Source organism: Belonocnema kinseyi, chromosome 8 (assembly GCF_010883055.1).
Source record: "Belonocnema kinseyi isolate 2016_QV_RU_SX_M_011 chromosome 8, B_treatae_v1, whole genome shotgun sequence".
In the NCBI taxonomy this organism is placed as follows: domain Eukaryota; kingdom Metazoa; phylum Arthropoda; class Insecta; order Hymenoptera; family Cynipidae; genus Belonocnema; species Belonocnema kinseyi.
The window spans coordinates 143,667,798-143,674,007 of record NC_046664.1 but is presented as its reverse complement, the minus strand read 5'-3'; the positions used below and the strand labels follow the sequence as shown (position 1 = coordinate 143,674,007).

Sequence of the window (6,210 nt, the reverse complement as noted above, 5' to 3'; positions counted from 1 at the left end):
CGATAGAAATCTCAGAGTATATGCTAAAGATTCTCAAGGCTCTGAGAAGTTCGGAGAAATTCTCCGCAGGCACTCAGGTAGATATATTTAATGGTCCAGATAACTCGTTCAAATGCTTTGAAGGCTTTAATATGTTCTTCTCGAACTTGAAATAAAAATACGATCATAAATAACAAGCAGATGCCCTGTATTGCGATTCCAGTCGTACAGGTGGAAAGGTGGTGGTAAATGAGAAGCCTTGATTAGTATTAGCGACCTCGAAATTTGATTCGATTATTATTCCCACAGTGATCCAAAAATACTTGCGTATGCTTGAACTGTGCGTCGCTCATTGGCTCTAGTTCGCGTACGTATTTAAAAATCAAGTACAGACGCGCATCGTAGCCGATGAACGTCACTCAAATCCAAGCAAGCGCAGATCAAACCAGATTCGTTGGGATCATTTAACTTCGAGAAAACGCGTGTAACGTTCCATTACTTTCTAACTCACGGTGACTCACGAGTGTCCCTTTCGCACGCGTGTAGCTATCAAAGAACGAGCAATCGTGAGAATTTTTTCAATATTTTCCAACTCTGTCTAGCCCATTCACAACTCGTGTCTCACGCATATAGCAATGGAAATAGAGTAGTGTGACAATCGAAATCGACAATATCGTTTAGAGATTTCATATTAAGGATCGTATTGGATTGACTTATAACATCCTAATCTCATCAGTTAATTGACTTAGTCCGCGTCTTTGATGTATAACCGGGTTCACCCAAGTTATCGCTCGCACTTCGTGCAGGCATATATGTGCAAGGCATATGAGTCGCATATTGTGATAAGTGCATTTTTGAATAACAATAATATAAATGATCAATATTGTGAAAATACTACAAGTTTTCATAATTTTACTACTATTAGAAAGATGTAAAATATAAATTTTAATTTAAAAAACATGTTTGTATTTTTATTTGACCGAAAATGTATAAATTACCAAGAAACTATATATCTACGGATCAGGTTCTTAAGTTCCTGCTTGATCACGTGGCAAGAAACATATAAATATATCCATACAACATGACGTTCCTTTCGGTGGCGGAGGTTAGCATGTGGTTAGGCTAGGTCCTTTATCGATTCGTCATTGAATGCTGAAAATTCTCAATCTTCTTCGTGGGCACTTTGATGTTTAATAATTAATTTATATTTCGGACTGAAGACGGTTTTCGTATTCGGTGTTGATGTTGTAGGTAGACAATAATGAGCGACCTCGAGCGTTAGCGGTGACAACAATCACCTCAGGATGCTTTCATAGAGCACATATTATTATATTATTATTATATAATATGATTATAGATTTATATTTACTTTCATAGACATGTCTATTTCTTATATTTATACATAGAAGATAGGTAATTATTCAACAAAAATTTAAGAAGTTTATTGTTATTCGGTTCGAAGCTAAGAGTATTGGTGAAACTGGTAGGAGACTAAAAACTCGTATTAATGAACACAAACGTGATTGTGAATCAGGCAATAAAAATACTGGTTTGTCACAAGATACATGGCAGTTTGATCACTAATTTGATTTTGAACTTAGAAATATTACAATTTTAGCTCGCGAAAACAATACTCATAAAAGAATAATCATTGAGTCAATTTTCATAAATTTAATAAAATTTCCATTAATTTAAAAACTGAAATTTCACATGTAAATCAAATTGACCAAAGTATTTTATAATATAAATATAATTTTTTAAACATTTTGAAGTCAGCGACTCGTTGGTGTCAGGAGAGTATTAATATAAGAGAAGTGGCACGCGAGTATGTTTAGCTAGTGGCTAAGGGGGACGGATGGAAGATCACGGCCACGGCATATGAACGAAATGACGCAAAGGCCATGAGAACTAGCCGTCAATAATTAAATTTCTCATTCTCATGGAGTCTAACGTAACACTTAAACCGTAAAATCGCTGCTAATAATCGATAATAATTTTACAATTAAAAATATTATTTATTGAGATATTTACATATCTTGTTATGTTATAACGTGCAAAACACATATGGAAATGGATCATTATGTAGAATCGTATGTACAAGGTTTAACCGATTCTGTCTTTATACAAGACTGACATTAGTCGTATTCTCATAATCTAAAACGCCCTCCCAAAAGTACACTTAAAAACCTTACAAAAATTTGGTTTTGCTAGAGGGAAAATTAGTATTTAAATTTCTTGCGGGAGAAATATAATTTTTTCATTGAGAATTACAACATCTGCAGATTATTGCAGGCGAGATAGTGTACTATCTCGATTTCTAATGGTAAAGAATCTTTGCAAATAAGGGCGTAGAAAATAGTTTGGAAAATTTTCCAATAAAAATTGTTACTGAATTCGACGTCTGCTGTGTAAAATAATTTATATTCTATATCTCTATATCTAAAGGACTCTTTTTTTAGGGATAATGAAAAAAATTGATTGTGCTAAATAAAAATTTTACGCATGTGCATTATTTTGAGGTTACGTCGTTTTTCATCACTGCCTTTCCGATAATTTGGAAATTATTTATGAAATAAACTTTTTTGATTGCCTACAAACAAGGTTAGTTCCAGGAGATAGTTAATATGTTTATTTGTAAGTCTAAAGTTTTCGGCCAAAAATATTGTGTAGTTTGGAAGTAACGCTCGGGAGAATTGTAACACAGATAACCTCGAAATATACACACACGTTTTCAGCAAAATTAAATTTTTTTGGAATTAACCTACAAAAAAAAGTGTGCAGGGACGTCTGTTAGCATGTTCGCTATCATTCCTCAAATTTTGAAGACAAAATATTTATTAATCTAGAAAAAAGCCGGGCTCGGTAATAAGCGTAGAATGGGGAAAAATTAATAATTTCAGCTTAAGAGTGAAGATTATTCTTTTATTTTGAATGGGCGATTTTTTGATCTGTCTAAAATGCCACAATAAGAATAAGAAACCTCCTAAACTTATTCACTTCTATTTCCATAGCGACCGCCACAGAGTTTTCTATTCTTCCAAAGAGAACGTGTTTTCAATATATTTAATCCCTTCTAATTGTACCGGTAACGCACCTCATAGAGATATTTTTTATTCCTCAGAAGTGACCATATTTTGATTTTATTTAATTCCTTCTAATAAGTTCACAAAATATGTGTAATAAGTTGTTTTAATTCCTGCATGCGGCATGTAAATTCTGAAATTTTAATTCTCACCAATTCAACTCTGTCTCTCTAGAGTTAAAATTATTTAAATTCACACATTTGCATAAATTTCTGTGTGCATTTTTAAGATTTTAAAATAAATTATTATAATATAAATAAACATAAATTTGAATATTTTTCGAATTTATAAGTTATGAAAAGATTTAATAATGACAAATAGGTTAAATAAAGGTTTTCGTTAGATTTTACAAAGTTGATTGAGAGGAATAGGATTTTCACTTTTTCTGTTCCCGTTGGGGGATTTTTAGACGGAGGAAGAATCGCGTATTCATAGGAATACAAATTCTTAATTTTTCTGAATTCAACGCTTGTTGCCAAGATATGTAAATATCTTAATAAATAATTCTTTTTTAATTGCAATATTATTGATTATTAGCGAATTCACGGCGTCATCATTTTATCATTTGCCACAGTTTTCCTAATTCCGAGATTAAGTAAGACATGCCAATAAACAATTACAAAAAAATTAACACAAAATGCATTTTTATTCTAATTTAAGAGCATGCTCTGCGGTGATCACGTGACCGAACCATTCCTTGGTTATGCACATTTTTTGTTTGTATTCACCATGTCTAAAGCTCTAAAAGTTTGGAATTTCAGAAATTAGACAATAAATTGCTTTTGTATATTTGGTTTAAGTAATAATTTTGGAAAAAATTATCCGAGTAAAAAGTAAATATTCAAAATTATTTTCATTTTTTTGGTGCTCACTTTTTCATACGTGACCCACAGTATGGATGAAAAAAAAGGTTTTGTGTCTGCTAGAATACAAAAGTCAAGAAGTAGGAGTGGAAAGAAGACGATGGAAACTTGAATGGGATTAGAGAAGAAGGTGAGAATTGTGTTAGGAGGATGGAAGAAGATTATATAAAAGTAATAATAATAAGAATACAATTTTTTTTAAATATTTTTTTACAGTATATACAGGAATGTGGCCTAAGAGTTTTTTTCAAAAATTAAATCAGGGTAATGGGATGAATAGGATGGAGGAGGATATCTATTTTGACGGAGTTTGGGTATTATGCGAAGCTACGACGAGGGATTGATGGGAAAAAGGGAGTTCCAAAAGATACAGCTAGTTGTAAGGTTGTTGATATATGGGGTCAAGTATTGTCGATTCTCGGTGATGAGACTGACCTATCGGGATAGACGGTAGGGCGAGAATACGGGGTAGACCTCTTGAGAGGTGCTCTGTCGCTTTGCACTCTCTTAGGCGATACCCTCATTTCTTGCAACACCGAGCTGTTGTCCCACTCATCTAGTGGGGGTGAATAGCCCTAGATGGGTCTAACGATCAACGTGATCTCTGGTATTGTATTATCTGTACAAAATGAAAAAGAAGTATTAAATTTATGTCTAATATCAAAATTTTTTAATTAATACCTACTTATTGTGTCAAGGTGTATGAGGATGATATATTTCTAGAGGGTGGTAATGAAAGTCCAAACAAATTAAAATGTTCGAAGCTACCCTGGCGGCCCGAAGGAACCGAATGGAGCCTCTACAAAGTACCTGTAAAGAACCCATTCCATTCCTTTTTAAAAAACTAAAAAAAAAACAGCAAAATCAACTTTTAAATTGTTGAAATTCGGATTCTACGTTAGAATTAGCATTAGAAACTTACGGAGTAATCGCAATACTTTTTCTTGCAGCGTTAAAAACTTTAAAAAATAAAATAACTGTCATTCCGGTAACTTCAAGAATTTTATCTGTCTGCTAGCGCCACGCAGTGGAAACCTTAGACAACGACGCTGCGATACAAGAGAGACAGTCGCGAATGAAATCGACAGAAGTGATGCAAAAGAGTTTTACGGAATTACGTCAGCTGAGATTGAATCATCGTGAGATTTGCACGATAAGGCCATCGTAGTTTACTGGCCCGGGTCTCGGTTAGGAATTCAGGTTGGAAGGAATTGAATTGAATAGCTTTGAAACATAATCTATATTTTGAATTTAGACTGCACACTTTTTCTCCGTTTTTTAAAGAATTATTTTTCCCCTCTGTTGAAAAAACTTCTTGAACTATTTTTAGTTTGAAGTTCATTATTTTTCGTTCGAAAATTCTATTTCTATTAGATTAAAAATTTGTCTTTTTTAGTAGGAAATTCATTTGTCTTGGATGAAGATTCAACTGTTTTGTCGAAAATTAGTCACTCTGCATAGAAAATTCGTCTGTTTGGATTAAAAATTTATCTTTTTTGTCCGAAAAATCAGCTTTTTAAATTGAAAATTGATTATTTTTAACTGAAAAATCTACTATGTATTATATCTTTCGTTAAAAATTCTTCTTTTAATATTTCTTTTTTTTTAATATAGATCTCCAATATATAAGAGGAGGGAGAACTGAGAATTATAAACCTTTTCGAGATTATCATTTAAAGTTTCACCGATGACAGTGCTCACAGTTTCGAATTCTCAACTCTGACCTCGACGAGCCTTATTCTTCTCCGTCACTCTATTTTTGTTTTTCTCTTTGACCGTGAAATTCCTTATGTTAAGCTCGCCCCGTTGTTCCGATTGGTTCGCGCACCCGTAAGCACCGCGCACCAATCACAAGCGGAAAAAGACTGACAGGCTGGTCGCGCTCTACCAGCAGTCCGTATAGAAAATTAAGTAACTCGGGTGCACGACCACACGATCCACACATTCGGACTTGAGAACTCGCTTCGATAGCACTGAATAGCCTAAAAAGTCACTGGTCCTCGCAATCGGCACACTGATCGATTCTGGTGTACCGCGCGCGAGGAAGTGATCTTAACGCACTGCCCTTAGAGTTCTCCTAAAGCACCTGCCCTTTTCAGGACAAACTGAACTAAACATGTCCGACCTTCATTCGGATGGAGTTTCTCCCGCCCCCTTGCCTAAACTCAATCTACCGAACCCAGCTTTCGAGTCATTCTCTCTTGCTCGGGTCGCCTCAAACTCTTCTTTGCCTTCTCCAGACGATGGTCTTGAAGCCATGGACACCCTCCAACCCCAAATCGCTC

At 34.5% G+C, this 6,210-nt stretch overlaps 1 protein-coding gene across 1 annotated transcript in view; it reads right to left on the bottom strand.

Annotated features, from left to right (window-relative positions):
- LOC117177713 (cilia- and flagella-associated protein 44) overlaps window positions 1-6,210 on the bottom strand; it is a 494,190-nt gene that overhangs the window by 142,488 nt on the left and 345,492 nt on the right. The gene's annotated exons all lie outside the window — the stretch shown is intronic.